Source organism: Haliotis rufescens, unplaced genomic scaffold (genome assembly GCF_023055435.1).
Source record: "Haliotis rufescens isolate VD_foot unplaced genomic scaffold, xgHalRufe1.0.p SCAF_36, whole genome shotgun sequence".
Taxonomy (NCBI): domain Eukaryota; kingdom Metazoa; phylum Mollusca; class Gastropoda; order Lepetellida; family Haliotidae; genus Haliotis; species Haliotis rufescens.
In genome coordinates this window covers 1,976,830-1,996,602 of record NW_025964068.1, presented here as the reverse complement: position 1 = coordinate 1,996,602, position 19,773 = coordinate 1,976,830, and the positions used below count along the sequence as shown (strand labels likewise).

General features: G+C 43.6%; 1 protein-coding gene across 2 annotated transcripts in view; it reads right to left on the bottom strand.

Moving 5' to 3' along the window:
• Positions 1 to 19,773, bottom strand: part of LOC124147718 — a 166,616-nt gene that overhangs the window by 115,483 nt on the left and 31,360 nt on the right. The window contains exon 1 of one of the 2 annotated variants that reach the window (XM_048381167.1): positions 1,051 to 1,595. The exons of the other annotated variant lie outside the window; for it this stretch is intronic. The gene's annotated coding sequence lies outside the window, so the exon portion shown is untranslated. Of the gene's footprint in view, positions 1 to 1,050; positions 1,596 to 19,773 lie in introns of those variants that run through there. 2 annotated transcript variants of the gene reach the window in all.

The following is a 19,773-nucleotide window of genomic DNA, read 5'->3' as shown; positions in this document are numbered from 1 at the left end:
GTATGCCTTACAGTGAAGAGAATGTGTGTTTGTCTCAAGGGTGCCTATGACACACTATAGTTTGCCTTACAGTGAAGAGAACGTGTGTTTGTCTCAAGGGTGCCTATGACACACTATAGTATGCCTTACAGTAAAGAGAATGTGTGTTTGTCTCAAGAGTGCCTATGACACACTATAGTATGCCTTACAGTGAAGAGAATGTGTGTTTGTCTCAAGAGTGCCTATGACACACTATAGTTTGCCTTACAGTGAAGAGAATGTGTGTTTGTCTCGAGTGCCTATGACACACTATAGTATGCCTTACAGTGAAGAGAATGTGTGTTTGTCTCAAGAGTGCCTATGACACACTATAGTTTGCCTTACAGTGAAGAGAATGTGTGTTTGTCTCGAGTGCCTATGACACACTATAGTATGCCTTACAGTGAAGAGAATGTGTGTTTGTCTCAAGGGTGCCTATGTCAAACTAGTATGCCTCACAATAATGCGGTCACAAGAGACTTTTTCTATTGTCGAAAAGTACAGAAAGTTCATTCTTGTTCAATAATACATTTTTTAAGTGGATACATTCTAGTATTGCCAATTTAAAGTGGTATATCAAGGGATGACCCAACACGACCCTAATTCGTCCCATGGCGGACCACTACGTCACAGCTGCCTGGTCAGTGTCGCCCTGAGTGATGGTCCCTCTCCGTGAGTTACTACAGCCGCGTGGGAGAAGTGGTTCACTCTGCCTGCAGGCATGGCGGACGACGTTGTGAGCACAGACATTATTCAACATCCATCAGAGTACAGTTATGAAAATAACATTCCTTGCCATACACCTGGGATTACAATTAACCTCACTGAAATTGTTGACACAAATGAAAACTACTTTATCAATGTATCCTAGCGTTTTAAAAGCAAAATTCAGGCCTTAGATATTCTATTAAACAGACATGACTGGGGTCGTGTGTAGCTTGTGTAATGTGTGAAGGAAGAAGACAGCAGCGAGTGTTATACAGACATTGCCCCTAAAGTAGGTAGATATTTGACACATTGTCTACTACTAACCTTTCCAGCCATGTCCAGTGCCATATCCAGGTATATGCCAAACGTTGTTTAGCGTCGGTCTACATGTGACAGCAACGCCAGAAAGTGCACTACAGGTGGACGTAGCACGCCGTAGTCGGCTTTCACCAGACTTAGTCAAGTGCGAGTAATTCACAGCTGCTCTGTGCCGGACACTAGTTGATCGCGCAGGACGTTGTCCACGACTAATGCCGGCTTGGGGGCAGATGTCTGCCTGCTACCAAATCACTGGGGCCTTGACGAAGTTTCTGCTAGTCAATCATTCCTCTAAATCGAGACGCGGATGGTTGTCTTGGGGTATTCTTTCCATATAATACAACTGCTATAGCATCTCAACTTGTAATCCAATTACTTGGCAAGTCTACCGTGTTGTTTCCCACAGCCGGGATTGCATCAAGGAGAAGCAGAGAGTAGGTTGGGGCGATGAGCAGAGAGTAGGTTGGGGCGATGAGCAGAGAGTAGGTTGGGGCGATTCTCTGGAGTCTGCGGGTAGCACGACGTCATCCAATGTTGCAGTCTAGAGCCACGGGCCGCCTCAGTTCTCTGCCACGACCACTGTATGTACCGTCAAGCCAGGCGAGACGTCATGTGGTTTAGCGCTTTTCAAGGAGATCGAACTATGTAGGAGGGAAATCGGAGCTGATCACCGTTTCTCGTGCTCAATTGTTTGTTTGCCGTCCAATTTGCCAGGCCACCCGTCTTTTTATAGCAACATAGAACACATGGCGAAGACCAATCCATAGAGGGAGCGAGAAAGAAAATATTGGCTGCATTTGAGAGTACTTAACCTCGCACCTTATCCCTTGTTCAAGAGATAATTATCCCCCGCTTTAAAAGATTTCTGGGTATCATTAGATGGGTGGCGAGCCCATGTTATATTTGCCAATATGTCTTTATTGACGACTTGCAAAGATCGCTGAAACGTCCCAGCTCATTTCAATCATATTAACTTGAACTGCGATGCTCCTTAGGGAAGAGACGACGAACAAGCAGAGATGAATTGCTACTAATTGTTCCCCGCCTGTCCGAGGCCAACACTCCGCTCACGGCGAGGAATTGTTGACGGTAGGAGGGCTTTAACTAATTAGTCGGAAAGAAAAGAATAAACCGGGGGAAATCAAAGCATGCGTCTTGAATGGTTGTATGAAAAAGCTGTGGTGTAATCGATATGTCATACACATGATGGCATGGAGCTTCACAATCACCGGTCAACGCATCATTGCTCCGTTTATGAGCAGCACAGAACACCGTCAGTACATACTGTATATCTCGCCCATCTAGCACAATGCCACCATTAGATAGCTTTCACACGGAGAAAATGCTCCGCCAGTCTAATCTAAGATAGAAGATATATAATCTATATTTGTCGTGTGCAGTTAGCAATAGTAGTATATTACTAAGTAGATGGCTTTGAATATCCTCCAGGACAAGTTTGTTGTGCCAGCTAGTCGGCGGCTTAGTCGCCTTCCAGCGAACAGTGGTCTGTTGTCAATGAATATTACTACTTCGACGTTCCTTCATTATAGCATAATGATTTACCTTGTGTTAGGAACCAGTTCTCTAGTGCCCAGTATGAGGCAGCGAAATGTAGAGCTCCATGTTTCCCAAATGTGTATTATGTGAATCAAAATTCAGATAGCTATATGCTAGTTTATATGTGAAATAACGGAATGTTCAGAAATTCAATATCATGTGCTTACCTGGGTGAATTTGTACTGACAACAATTCAAACAAGACCTTTGCTTGTTAGCCATTTCATGTAACCGCAAATACTTGATGAGAGCATATTTCAGCATTACACTCGCTCATTACACTCACAGCAGAGCAGGGCGTCTGGTGGTACTTCAAGCCGTCGTCGAGATAATCCGGTTGTAAACAACTCCACTTGCTCTCTATAATTCATAATAATAACTTTCACATCGCCAATGCTGCGGCGCACATACGAGTATGACGGACAATGAACTATTGGTGGGGCTGCTTAACAACATTCATCAAGCAACCGAACATGCGTCCACAGTCATTGTCCACCGTCACGCCACTGTAATGTACAGCTGTATATGTCCACCGTCACGCCTCTGTAATGTACAGCTGTATATGTCCACAGTCACGCCTCTGTAATGTCAACTGTATATGTCCACAGTCACGCCTCTGTAATGTACAGCTGTATATGTCCACAGTCACGCCTCTGTAATGTACAGCTGAATATGTCCAGTCACGCCTCTGTAATGTACAGCTGTATATGTCCAGTCACGCCACTGTAATGTACACTGTATATGTCCACAGTCACGCCACTGTAATGTACACCTGCATATGTCCACAGTCACGCCTCTGTAATGTACAGTTGAATATGTCCACCGTCACGCCTCTGTAATGTACAGCTGTATATGTCCACAGTCACGCCACTGTAATGTACAGCTGCATATGTCAACCGTCACGCCACTGTAATGTACAGCTTTATATGTCCACAGTCACGCCTCTGTAATGTAAAGCTGCATATATCCACAGTCACGCCTCTGCAATGTACATCTGTATGTGTCCACCGTCACGGCACTGTTATGTACAACTGCATATGTCCACAGTCACGCAACTGTTATGTACAGCAATAAATGTCCACAGTCACGCCACTGTAATGTACAGCTGTATATGTCCACAGTCACGACACTGTAATGTACATCTGTATTTGTCCACAATCACACCTCTGTAAACAGTTGCATATGTCCACAGTCACGCCTGTGTAATGGTCAGCTGTATATGTCCACAGTCACGCCTCTGTAATGAACAGCTGCATATGTCCACAGTCACGCCTCAGTAATGTACACCTGCATATGTCCACAGTCACGGCTCTGTAATGTACAGCTGTATATGTCCACAGTCACGCCACTGTAATGTACACCTGCATATGTCCACAGTCACGGCTCTGTAATGTACAGTTGTATATGTCCACAGTCACGCCACTGTAATGTACACCTGCATATGTCCACAGTCACGCCACTGTAATGTACAGCTGTATATGTCCACAGTCACGGCACTGTAATGTACACCTGCATATGTCCACAGTCACGCCTCTGTAATGTACAGCTGTATATGTCCACAATCACGCCACTGTAATGTACACCTGCATATGTCCACAGTCACGCCACTGTAATGTACAGCTGCATATGTCCACAGTCACGCCTCTGTAATGTACAGCTGTATATGTCCAGTCACGCCACTGTGATGAACAGCTGCATATGTCCACAGTCACGCCTCTGTAATGTACAGCTGCATATGTCCACAGTCACGCCTCTGTAATGTACACCTGCATATGTTCACATTCATGCCTCTGTAATGCCCAGATGTATTCTTACTAAAGAATTAACTGTTATAAGGATATCGGTACACGTCACGTATCTGATACATTCATCCAAATGGAAACAACTTGCCGTGGTCTGGAAGCCTGCTGAAGAGGTCGACAGGGAGCAGCGGCAGCACGTGCACGGTGGGTTTGGGGATTAGCTGACTGGTACAAAGGTAGGAGAATTGAAGCTTTAAGATTTCTGTGGCCAAAGACATCGTCAACACGTCCATATGTTCTATTTTCGAGAACGGATACACTGACGATTTCCATCTTTTAACAGACATACCTTTCCAGGTAGGATACTTGGACTAAGTTGTCTAATTCCCATAGAGTCAAAAAGCGTCACCCATGCAGAAACAAGGAGCAGGCAATATGTAGTCAGTGAGAGAAACACATAACGGTCACGTCAGCAGAATATCTCTCACAAAGCTATACATTTAAATCGTATGAAAACCTGTAGACAAAAGACAGTAAAGGAACTGATATTATATCACTGAAATGTATTTAAAATTAGTAAGAAAGACACTAAAAGATCCGACTACTACACAACGACACAACATATATTTAGGGCTTAAGAGGACTTTAGTATCCAAAGGCGGCCATAACAGGGTCAATACGGACGGCATAGCAGTAGGACTGAATATTACCTTTAGTTACATTTAGCTGAAACTCGTTGAAAAGGCCGACGATACATGGTCCATGTACACACCATGGCGTTACACGTCATGATATATGGTCTGTTTACACACCATGGCGTTACACGTCAAGATACATGGTCTATGTAGGCAACATGGCGTTGCACGTCAAGATACATGGTCTATGTACACACCATGGCGTTACACGTCAAGATACATGGTCTATGTACACAACATGACGTTGTACGTCAAGATACATGGACTATGTACACAACATGGCGTTACATGTCAAGATACATGAACTATGTACCTAACATGGCGTTACACGTCAAGATACATGGTCTATGTACACAACATGGCGTTACACGTCACGCTTCATGGTCTATGTAGACAACATAGCGTTACACGTCACGATACATGAACTATGTACACACCATGGCGTTACACGTCAAGATACATGGACTATGTACACAACATGGCGTTACACGTCAAGATACATGAACTATGTACCTAACATGGCGTTACACGTCACGATACATGGTCTATGTACACAACATGGCGTTACACGTCAAGCTTCATGGTCTATGTAGACAACATAGCGTTATAGTCACGATACATGCACTATGTACACAACATGGCGTTACACGTCACGATACATGGTCTATGTACACAACATGGCGTTACACGTCACGATACATGGACTATGTACACACCATGGCGGTACACGTCAAGATACATGGTCTATGTACACAACATGACGTTGTACGTCACGATACATGGACTATGTACACAACATGGCGTTACACGTCAAAATACTTGGTCTATTTACACAACATGGCGTTACACGTCACGATACATGGTCTATGTACACACCATGGCGTTACACGTCAAGATACATGGACTATGTACACAACATGGCGTTACACGTCAAAATACTTGGTCTATTTACACAACATGGCGTTACACGTCACGATACATGGTCTATGTACACACCATGGCGTTACACGTCAAGATACATGGTCTATGTACACAACATGGCGTTACACGTCACGATACATGGACTATGTACACAACATGGCGGTACACGTCAAGATACATGGTCTATGTACACAACATGACGTTGTAGGTCACGATACATGGACTATGTACACAACATGACTTTACACGTCACGATACATGGTCTATGTACACACCATGGCGTTACACGTCAAGATACATGGTCTATGTACACAACATGGCGTTACACGTCAAGATACATGAACTATGTACACACCATGGCGTTACACGTCACGATACATGGACTATGTACACACCATGGCGTTACACGTCACGATACATGGTCTATGTAGACACCATGGCGTTACACGTCAAGATACATGAACTATGTACCTAACATGGCGTTACACGTCAAGATACATGGTCTATGTACACAACATGGCGTTACACGTCACGATACATGGACTATGTACACACCATGGCGTTACACGTCAAGATACATGGTCTATGTACACAACATGGCGTTACACGTCACGATACATGAACTATGTACACAACATGACGTTGTACGTCACGATACATGGTCTATGTACACAACATGACGTTGTACGTCACGATACATGGACTATGTACACACCATGGCGTTACACGTCAAAATACTTGGTCTATTTACACAACATGGCGTTACACGTCAAGATACATGGACTATGTACACAACATGGCGTTACACGTCAAGATACATGGTCTATGTACACAACATGACGTTGGACGTCACGATACATGGACTATGTACACAACATGGCGTTACACGTCAAGATACATGGTCTATGTACACAACATGACGTTGTACGTCACGATACATGAACTATGTACACACCATGGCGTTACACGTCAAAATACTTGGTCTATTTACACAACATGGCGTTACACGTCAAGATACATGGACTATGTACACAACATGGCGTTACACGTCAAGATACATGGTCTATGTACACAACATGACGTTGTACGTCACGATACATGGACTATGTACACAACATGGCGTTACACGTCAAGATACATGGTCTATGTACACAACATGGCGTTGTACGTCACGATACATGGACTATGTACCTAACATGGCGTTACACGTCACGATACATGAACTATGTACACAACATGGCGTTACACGTCACGATACATGAACTATGTACACACCATGGCGTTACACGTCACGATACTTGGTCTATTTACACACCATGGCGTTACACGTCACGATACATGAACTATGTACACACCATGGCGTTACACGTCAAGATACTTGGTCTATGTACACAACATGGCGTTACACGTCACGATACATGAACTATGTACACAACATGGCGTAACACGTCACGATGAATGGTCTATGTATACAACAAGGCGTTACACGTCACGATACATGGTCTATGTACACAACATGACGTTTCACGTCACGATACATGGTCTATGTACACAACATGGCGTTACACGTCACGATACATGAACTATGTACACACCATGGCGTTACACGTCACGATACATGGACTATGTACACACCATGGCGTTACACGTCAAGATACATGAACTATGTACACACCAGGGCGTTACACGTCAAGATACATGAACTATGTACCTAACATGGCGTAACACGTCACGATGAATGGTCTATGTATACAACAAGGCGTTACACGTCACGATACATGGTCTATGTACACAACATGACGTTACACGTCACGATACATGGTCTATGTACACACCATGGCGTTACACGTCACGATACATGGACTATGTACACAACATGGCGTTACACGTCAAGATACATGAACTATGTACCTAACATGGCGTTACACGTCACGATACATGGTCTATGTACACAACATGGCGTTACACGTCACGCTTCATGGTCTATGTAGACAACATAGCGTTAGACGTCACGATACATGAACTATGTACCTAACATGACATTACACGTCACGATACATGGTCTATGTACACACCATGGCGTTACACGTCACGATACATGGACTATGTACACACCATGGCGTTACACGTCAAGATACATGGACTATGTACACAACATGGCGTTACACGTCAAGATACATGAACTATGTACCTAACATGACGTTGTACGTCACGATACATGGTCTATGTACACACCATGGCGTTACACGTCACGATACATGAACTATGTACACAACATGGCGTTACACGTCAAGATACATGGTCTATGTACACAACATGGCGTTACACGTCAAAATACATGGTCTATGTACACAACATGACGTTGTACGTCACGATACATGGACTATGTACACAACATGGCGTTACACGTCAAGATACATGGTCTATGTACACAACATGACGTTGGACGTCACGATACATGGACTATGTACACAACATGGCGTTACACGTCACGATACATGGTCTATGTACACAACATGACGTTGTACGTCAAGATACATGGTCTATGTACACAACATGGCGTTACACGTCAAGATACATGGTCTATGTACACAACATGACGTTGTACATCACGATACATGGACTATGTACACAACATGGCGTTACACGTCACGATACATGGTCTATGTACACAACATGACGTTGTACGTCACGATACATGAACTATGTACACACCATGGCGTTACACGTCACGATACATGGTCTATGTACACAACATGACGTTGTACGTCACGATACATGGACTAAGTACACAACATGGCGTTACACGTCAAAATACTTGGTCTATTTACACAACATGGCGTTACACGTCAAGATACATGGACTATGTACACAACATGGCGTTACACGTCAAGATACATGGTCTATGTACACAACATGACGTTGTACGTCACGATACATGGACTATGTACACAACATGGCGTTACACGTCAAAATACTTGGTCTATTTACACAACATGGCGTTACACGTCACGATACATGGACTATGTACACACCATGGCGTTACACGTCAAGATACATGAACTATGTACACACCATGGCGTTACACGTCAAGATACATGAACTATGTACCTAACATGGCGTAACACGTCACGATGAATGGTCTATGTATACAACAAGGCGTTACACGTCACGATACATGGTCTATGTACACAACATGACGTTACACGTCACGATACATGGTCTATGTACACACCATGGCGTTACACGTCACGATACATGGACTATGTACACAACATGGCGTTACACGTCACGATACATGGACTATGGACACAACATGGCATTACACGTCACGATACATGGTCTATGTACACACCATGGCGTTACACGTCAAGATACATGGTCTATGTACACAACATGGCGTTACACGTCACGATACATGGACTATGTACACAACATGACTTTACACGTCACGATACATGGTCTATGTACACACCATGGCGTTACACGTCAAGATACATGGTCTATGTACACACCATGGCGTTGTACGTCACGATACATGGACTATGTACACAACATGGCGTTACACGTCAAAATACTTGGTCTATTTACACAACATGGCGGTACACGTCACGATACATGGACTATGTACACACCATGGCGTTACACGTCAAGATACATGGACTATGTACACACCATGACGTTGTACGTCACGATACATGGTCTATGTACACACCATGGCGTTACACGTCAAGATACATGAACTATGTACACAACATGGCGATACACGTCAAGATACATGAACTATGTACCTAACATGGCGTAACACGTCACGATGAATGGTCTATGTATACAACAAGGCGTTACACGTCACGATACATGGTCTATGTACACAACATGACGTTACACGTCACGATACATGGTCTATGTACACACCATGGCGTTACACGTCACGATACATGGACTATGTACACAACATGGCGTTACACGTCACGATACATGGACTATGGACACAACATGACATTACACGTCAAGATACATGGTCTATGTACACACCATGGCGTTACACGTCAAGATACATGGTCTATGTACACAACATGGCGTTACACGTCACGATACATGGACTATGTACACAACATGACTTTACACGTCACGATACATGGTCTATGTACACACCATGGCGTTACACGTCACGATACATGGACTATGTACACACCATGGCGTTACACGTCAAGATACATGGTCTATGTACACACCATGGCGTTACACGTCACGATACATGGACTATGTACACACCATGGCGTTACACGTCAAGATACATGGTCTATGTACACACCATGGCGTTGTACGTCACGATACATGGTCTATGTACACACCATGGCGTTACACGTCACGATACATGGACTATGTACACACCATGGCGTTACACGTCAAGATACATGGTCTATGTACACACCATGGCGTTGTACGTCACGATACATGGACTATGTACACACCATGGCGTTACACGTCAAAATACTTGGTCTATTTACACAACATGGCGGTACACGTCACGATACATGGACTATGTACACACCATGGCGTTACACGTCAAGATACATGGACTATGTACACACCATGACGTTGTACGTCACGATACATGGTCTATGTACACACCATGGCGTTACACGTCAAGATACATGAACTATGTACACAACATGGCGATACACGTCAAGATACATGGTCTATGTACACAACATGGCGTTACACGTCAAGACATAACATAATACCCGGTCCTGTGGTACTGACGCTTTTGTTATGCACTTTGGTACAAAGACTCATCTTAGGCACTTTGGTACTAAGGTTTATGTTATGCACTGTGGTGCTGAGGCTTATGAAAGGCGATGTTGTCCTGAGGTTTATGTAAGGCAAAGTGGTGCTTATTCTTATTTTAGGCACTGTTGTACAAAGGCTTATGTTAGACGCTGTGGTGTTAAGGCTTATGTTAGACGATGTTGTGTTAAGGCTTATGTTAGACGCTGTGGCGCTAAGGCTTATGTTGAACGCTGTGGTACTAAGGCTTATGTTAGACGCTGTGGTACTAAGGCTTATGTTAGACGATGTGGTGCCAAGGCTTATGTTAGACGATGTGGTGCTAAGCCTTTTGTTAGACGATGTGGTACTAAGGCTTATGTTAGACGATGTGGTGCCAAGGCTTATGTTAGACGATGTGGTACTGAGGCTTATGTTAGACGACGTGGTACTGAGGCTTATGTTAGACGATGTGGCGTTAAGGCTTCATGTTAGACGATGTGGTAGTGAGGCTTATGTTAGACGATGTGGTGCTAAGGCTTATGTTAGACGCTGTGGTACTAAGGCTTATGTTAGACGATGTGGTGCTAAGGCTTATGTTAGACGATGCGTGCTAAGGCTTATGTTAGACGCTGTGGTACTAAGGGTTATGTTAGACGATGTGGTGCTAAGCCTTATGTTAGACGATGCTGTACTGAGGCTTATGTAAGGCACTGTAGTACTTAGACTTATTTATGTTAGACACTAGGCATAGATTGTATTAATATGTGTGGGCGGTTCTCCGTGATTGAGATTTATAAGCTGACAGTTGGAGCTTCAAATGTATTTTTTTTAAAGACCTCTCAAATCGATTTTACAACCCCTTACTTAGTCATTGTCATTTGTAATAACCGAGTGCCACTCATACTGACACACCTTAATGCGACAGCGACAGCACACATATTTGCATTATAAGGGCATAACCTTCTCGCAAACAAAGCGAAGACAGAACTATACTTGCTAGGTGAACCTGAATTATCATCAAAGCTAGAACCAAGAAAAACAGTTAGAAACATACATGTTTGTCACTATATATCAATCTTTAACATGTTGATGATTCTTAAAATATACAAAACAACACCTAAAGACACTGATAACTCATATAATCGAAAAACAATTCTAAACGCACTCTTTTTTGTTAACTTCGATACATATAATTGTTATAGTACGGCTTAACCGTTATTTATACATTATGTATACTGGCTGGCTCATTCAGGTACTATGTATACTGGCTCGCTCATTCAGGTTCTATGTATACTGACTGGCTCATTCAGGTACTATGTATAGTGGCTGGCTCATTCATTTACTATGTATACTGGCTGCCTCATTCAGGTACTATGTATACGGGCTGCCTCATTCAGCTACTATGTATAGTGGCTGGCTCATTCAGGTTCTCAATATACTTGCTGCCTCATTTAGGTACTATGTATAGTGGCTGGTTCATTCAGGTACTATGTATAGTGGCTGGCTCATTCAGGTTCTAAATATACTTGCTGCCTCATTCAGCTACTATGTATAGTGGCTGGCTCATTCAGGTTCTAAATATACTTGCTGCCTCATTCAGCTACTATGTATAGTGGTTGGCTCATTCAGGTTCTAAATATACTTGCTGCCTCATTCAGCTACTATGTATAGTGGCTGCCTCATTCAGGTACTATGTATAGTGGCTGGTTCATTCAGGAAGTATGTATAGTGGCTGGGTCATTCAGGTACTATGTGAGCTGGCTGGCTCATTCAGGTACTATGTGTACTGGCTGGCTCATTCAGGTTCTAAATATACTTGCTGCCTCATTCAGCTACTATGTATAGTGGCTGGCTCATTCAGGTTCTAAATATACTTGCTGCCTCATTTAGCTACTATGTATAGTGGCTGGCTCATTCAGGTACTATGTGTGCTGGCTGGCTCATTCAGGTACTATGTGTACTGGCTGGCTCATTCAGGTTCTAAATATACTTGCTGCCTCATTCAGCTACTATGTATAGTGGCTGGCTCATTCAGGTTCTAAATATACTTGCTGCCTCATTCAGCTACTATGTATAGTGGCTGGCTCATTCAGGTACTATGTATAGTGGCTGGCTCATTCAGGAAGTATGTATAGTGGCTGGGTCATTCAGGTACTATGTATAGTGGCTGCCTCATTTAGCTACTTTGTATAGTGGCTGGTTCATTCAGGTACTATGTATAGTGGCTGGCTCATTCAGGTTCTAAATATACTTGCTGCCTCATTCAGCTACTATGTATAGTGGCTGGCTCATTCAGGTACTATGTGTGCTGGCTGGCTCATTCAGGTTCTAAATATACTTGCTGCCTCATTCAGCTACTATGTATAGTGGCTGGCTCATTCAGGTTCTAAATATACTTGCTGCCTCATTCAGCTACTATGTATAGTGGCTGGCTCATTCAGGTACTATGTATAGTGGCTGGCTCATTCAGGAAGTATGTATAGTGGGTGGGTCATTCAGGTACTATGTATAGTGGCTGCCTCATTTAGCTACTATGTATAGTGGCTGGTTCATTCAGGTACTATGTAAAGTGGCTTGCTCATTCAGGTTCTAAATATACTTGCTGCCTCATTCAGCTACTATGTATAGTGGCTGGCTCATTCAGGTTCTAAATATACTTGCTGCCTCATTCAGCTACTATGTATAGTGGCTGGCTCATTCAGGTTCTAAATATACTTGCTGCCTCATTCAACTACTATGTATAGTGGCTGGCTCATTCAGGTACTATGTATAGTGGCTGGCTCATTCAGGAAATATGTATAGTGGCTGGCTCATTCAGGTACTATGTGTGCTGGCTGCCTCATTCAAGTACTATGTATACTGGCTGGCTCATTTAGGTACTATGTATAGTGGCTGGCTCATTCAGGTACTATGTATACCGGCTGGCCCATTCAAGTACTATGTATACTGGCTGGCTCAGTCAGGTTCTAAGTTTACTGGCTTGCTCATTCAGGTACTATGTATACTGGCTCGCTCATTTAGGTACTATGTATAGTGGCTGGCTCATTCAGGTTCTATGTATAGTGGCTGGCTCATTCAGGTACTATGTATACCGGCTGGCCCATTCAAGTACTATGTATACTGGCTGGCTCAGTCAGGTTCTAAGTTTACTGGCTTGCTCATTCAGGTACTATGTATACTGGCTCGCTCATTTAGGTACTATGTATACTGGCTGGCTCATTCAGGTACTATGTATAGTGGCTGGCTCATTCAGGAAGTATGTATAGTGGCTGGGTCATTCAGGTACTATGTATACTGGCTTGCTCATTCAGGTACTATGTATACTGGCTCGCTCATTTAGGTACTATGTATACTGGCTGGCTCATTCAGGTACTATGTATAGTGGCTGGCTCATTCAGGAAGTATGTATAGTGGCTGGCTCATTCAGGTTCTAAGTTTACTGGCTTGCTCAGTCAGGAACTATTTTTGGTGGCTAGCTCATTCAGGTACTATGTATACTGGCTGGCTCATTCAGGTACTATGTATACTGGCTGGCTCATTTAGGTACTATGTATACTGGCTTGCCCATTCAGATACTATGTATACTGGCTTCCTCATTCAGGTACTATGTATACTGACTTCCCATTCAGGTGTTGTGTATACTGGCTGGCTCATTCAGGTACTATGTATACTGCCTGGCTAATTTAGGTACTATGTATAATTCCTGGCTCATTCAGGTACTATGTATACTGGCTGCCTCATTCAGGTACTATGTATACTGGCTGCCTCATTCAGATACTATGTATACTGGCTGGCTCATTCAGGTACTATGTGTACTGGCTGGCTCATTCAGGTGCTTTGTATACTGGCTGGCTCATTCAGGTACTATGTATACTGGCTGGCTCATTCAGGTAATATGTATACTGGCTTGGCTATTCATGTACTATCTATACTGGCTGGCTCATTCAGGTTCTATGTATACTTGGCTGGATCATTCAGGTACTATGTATACTGGCTGGCACATTCAGGTGCTATGTATACTGGCTGCCTTTTTCAGGTACTATGTATACTGGCTGCCTCATTCAGGTATTATGTATACTGGCTGCCTCATTCAGGTACTATGTATACTGGCTTGCTCATTTAAGTACTATGTATAATTCCTGGCTCATTCAGGTACTATGTATACTGGCTGGCTCATTCAGGTACTATGTATACTGGCTGGCTCATTCAGGTACTATGTGTATTGGCTGGCTCATTCAGGTGCTTAATATACAGGCTGGCTCATTCAGGTACTATGTATACTGGCTTGGCCATTCATGTACTATGTATACTGGCTGGCTCGTTCAGGTACTACGTATACTTGGCTGGATCATTCAGGTACTATGTATACTGGCTGGCCCATTCAGGTGCTATGTATACTGGCTGCCTTTTTCAGGTACTATGTAAACAGGCTGCCTCATTCAGGTACTATGTATACTGGCTGGCTCATTCAGGTTCTAAGTATACTGGCTGACTCATTTAGGTACTATGTATAGTGGATGGCTCATTTAGGTACTATGTATAGTGGCTGGCTCATTCAGGAACTATGTATACTGGCTGGCTCATTCAAGTACTATGTATACTGGCTGGCTCATTCAAGTACTATGTATACTGGCTTCCCATTCAGGTGCTGGGTATACTTGCTTGTTCATTCACGTATTATGTATACTGGCTGGCTCATTCAGGTACTATGTATACTGGCTTGCCTATTCAGGTACTATGTATAATGGCTGGATCATTCAGGTACTATGTATACTAGATTGCTCATTCAGGTACTATGTATACTGGCTTGCCCATTCAGGTACTATGTAAAATCGCTTCCCCATTCAGGTACTATGTATACTGGATGGCTCATTCAGGTACTATGTATACTGGATGGCTCATTCAGGTACTATGTATACTGGATGCCTCATTCAGGTACTATGTATACTGTCTTGCCCATTCAGGTACTATGTATACTGTCTGGCCCATTCAGGTACTATGTATACTGTCTGGCTCATTCAGGTACTATGTATACTGGCTGCCTCATTCAGGTACTACATATACTGGCTGCCTCATTCAGGTACTATGTAAACTGACTGGCCCATTAAGGTACTATGTATACTGGATGGCTCATTCAGGTACTATGTATACTGGATGGGCCATTCAGGTACTATGTATACTGGCGGGCTCATTCAGGTACTATGTATACTGTCTGGCTCATTCACGTACTATGTATACTGGCTCCCTCATTCACGTACTATGTATACTGGCTGGCCCATTCAGGTACCATGTATACTGGCTGCCTCATTCAGGTGCCATGTATACAGGCTGGCTCATTCAGATTCTATGTATACTATCTGACCCATTCAGATACTATGTATACTGGCTGGCTCTTTCAGTCCCTATGTTTACTGGCTGGCTCATTCAGGTACTATGTATACTGTCTGGCCCATTCAGGTACTATGTATATAGGCTGCCTCATTCAGGTACTATGTATACTGGCTGGCCCATTCAGGTACTATGTATACTAGCTGGCCCAATCAGGTAATATGTATACTGGCTGCCTCATTCAGGTACTATGTAAACTCTCTGGCCCATTCAGGTACTATGTATACTTGCTTGCCAGTTCAGGTACTATGTATACTGGCTGCCTCATTCAGGTACTATGTAAACTGGCTTGCTCATTCAGGTAATATGTATACTGGCTTGCCCATTCAGGTACTATGTATACTGGCTGCCTCATTCAGGTACTATGTAAACTGTCTGGCCCATTCAGGTACTATGTATACTGGCTTCCCAATTCAGGAACTATGTATACTGGCCTCCCTCATTCAGGTACTATGTATACTGGCTTCCCCATTCAGGTAATATGTATACTGGCTGGATCATTCAGGCACTATGTATACTGGCTTGCCCATTCAGGTACTATGTATACTGGCTGCCTCATTCAGGTACTATGTATACTGTCTGCCTCATTCAGGTACCATGTAAGCTGTCTGGCCCATTCAGGTACTATGTATACTGGCTTGCCAATTCAGGTACTATGTATACTGGCTTGCTCATTCAGGTACTATGTATACTGGCTTGCCAATTCAGGTACTATGTATAATAGCTTCCCCATTCAGGTAATATGTATACTGGATGGCTCATTCAGGTACTATGTATACTGGCTGTCTCATTCAGGTACTATGTATACTGGCTTCCTCATTCAGTTACTATGTATACTGGCTGGCTCATTCAGGTACTATGTATACTAGCTGGCACATTCAGGTTCTATAGATACTGTCTGCCTCATTCAGGTGGTACTATGTATACTGGCAGGATCATTCAGTTGTTATGTATACTGGCTGGCCCATTCAGGTACTATGTATACTGTCTGGCCCATTCAGGTACTATGTATACTGGCTGCCACATTCAGGTACTATGTATACTGGCTGGCTCATTCAGGTACTATGTACACTGGCTGGCCCATTTAGGTACTATGTAAACTGGCTGCCACATTCATGTACTATATATACTGGCTACCGCATTCAGGTACTATGTATACTGGCTGGCCCATTCAGGTACTATGTATACTGGCTGGCCCATTCAGGTACTATGTATACTGGCTGGCCCATTCAGGTACCATGTATGCTGGCTGCCTCATTCAGCTGTCATGTATACACGCTGGCTCATTCAGGTTCTATGTATACTGTCTCGCCCATTCAGGTACCATTTATACTGGCTGCCTCATTCAGGTACCATGTATACTGGCTGCCTCATTCAGGAACTCTGAATACTGGCTGCCTCATTCAGGTACTATGTATACTTGCAGGCTCATTCAGGTACTATGCATACTGCCTCGCCCATTCAGGTACTATGTATACTGGATAGCTCATTCAGGTTCTATGTATGCTTGGCTACCTCATTCAGGTACTATGTATACTGGCTGCCTCATTCAGGTACTATGTTTACTGGCTGGCCCATTCAGGTACTATGTATACTGGCTGGCCCATTCAGGTACCATGTATACTGGCTGCCTCATTCAAGTACCATGTATACAGTCTCGCTCATTCAGGTACTATGTATACTGTCTGGCCCATTCAGGTACTATGTATACTGGCTGGCCCATTCAGGTACTATGTATACTGGCTGCCTCATTCAGGAACTCTATATACTGGCTGCCTCATTCAGGTACTATGTATACTGGCTGGCCCATTCAGGTACTATGTTTACTGTCTGGTCCATTCAGGTACCATGTATACTGGCTGCCTCATTCAAATGCCATGTATACAGTCTGGCTCATTCAGGTTCTATGTATTCTGTCTGGCCCATTCAGGTACTATGTATACTGTCTGCCTCATTCAGGAACTCTGTATACTGGCTGCCTCATTCAGGAACTCTGTATACTGGCTGCCTCATTCAGGTTCTTAAATACTGGCTGGCCCATTCAGGTACTATGTATACTGGCTGCCTCATTCAGGTACTATGTTTACTGTCTGCCTAATTCAGGTTCTATGTATACTGGCTGCCTCATTCAGAAACTCTGAATACTGGCTGCCTCATTCACGTACTATGTATACTGGCTCGCCTATTCAGGTACTATGAATACTGGCTGCCTCATTCAGGAACTCTGCATTCTGGCTGCCTCATTCACTCATATGTATACAGGCTGGCCCATTCAGGTACTATGTTTACTGGCTGGCCCATTCAGGCATTATGTATACTGGCTGGCCCATTCAGGTACCATGTATACAGTCTGGCTCATTCAAGTGCCATGTATACAGTCTCGCTCATTCAGGTTCTATGTATACTGTCTGGCCCATTCAGGTACTATGTATACAGGCTGACCCATTCAGGTACTATGTATACTGGCTGCCTCATTCAGGAACTCTATATACTGGCTGACTCATTCAGGTACTATGTATACTGGCTGGCCCATTCAGGTACCATGTATATTGGATGCCTCATTCAGGTACTATGTATACTGGATTGCTCATTCAGGTACTATGTATACTGGCTGCCTGATTCAGGTACTATCTATACTGTCTGGCCCATTCAGGTACTTTGTATGATGGATGGCTCTTTCAGGTTCTATGTATACTGGCTATCGCATTCAGGTACTATGTATACTGTCTGACCCATTCAGGTACAAGGTATACTGGCTGCCTCATTCAGGTTCTATGTAAACTGTCTGACCCATTCAGGTGCTATGTATACAGGCTTCCTCATTCAGGTTCTATGTATACTGGCTCCCTCATTCAGGAACTCTGTATACTGACTGCCTCATTCAGGTACTATTTTTACTGGCTGCCTCATTCAGGTACTATGTATACTGGCTCCCTCATTCAGGTACTATGTATACTGACTGCCTCATTCAGGTACTATGTATACTGGCTGCCTCATTCAGGTACTATGTATACAGGCTGGCCCATTCAGGTACCATGTGTACTGGCTGCCTCATTCAGGTACTATGTATACTGGCTGCGTCATTCAGGTACTATGTATACTGGCTGGCTCATTCAGGTTCTATGTATACTGGCTGCCTCATTCAGAAACTCTGAATACTGGCTGCCTCATTCAGGTACTATGTTTACTGGCTGGCCCATTCAGGTACTATGTATACTGGCTGGCCCATTCAGGTACCATGTATACTGGCTGCCTCATTCAAGTACCATGTATACAGTCTGGCTCATTCAGGTTCTATGTATACTGTCTGGCCCATTCAGGAACTATGTATACTGGCTGGCCGATTCAGGTACTATGTATACTGGCTGCCTCATTCAGGAACTCTATATACTGGCTGCCTCATTCAGGTACTATGTATACTGGCTGGCCCATTCAGGTACTATGTATACAGGCTGCCTCATTCAGGTACCATGTATATTGGCTGCCTCATTCAAGTGCCATGTATACAGTCTGGCTCATTCAGGTTCTATGTATACTGTCTGGCCCATTCAGGTACTATCTATACTGTCTGGCCCATTCAGGTACTATGTATACTCCCTGGCCCATTCAGGTACTATATATACTGGCTGCCTCATTCAGGAACTCTATATACTG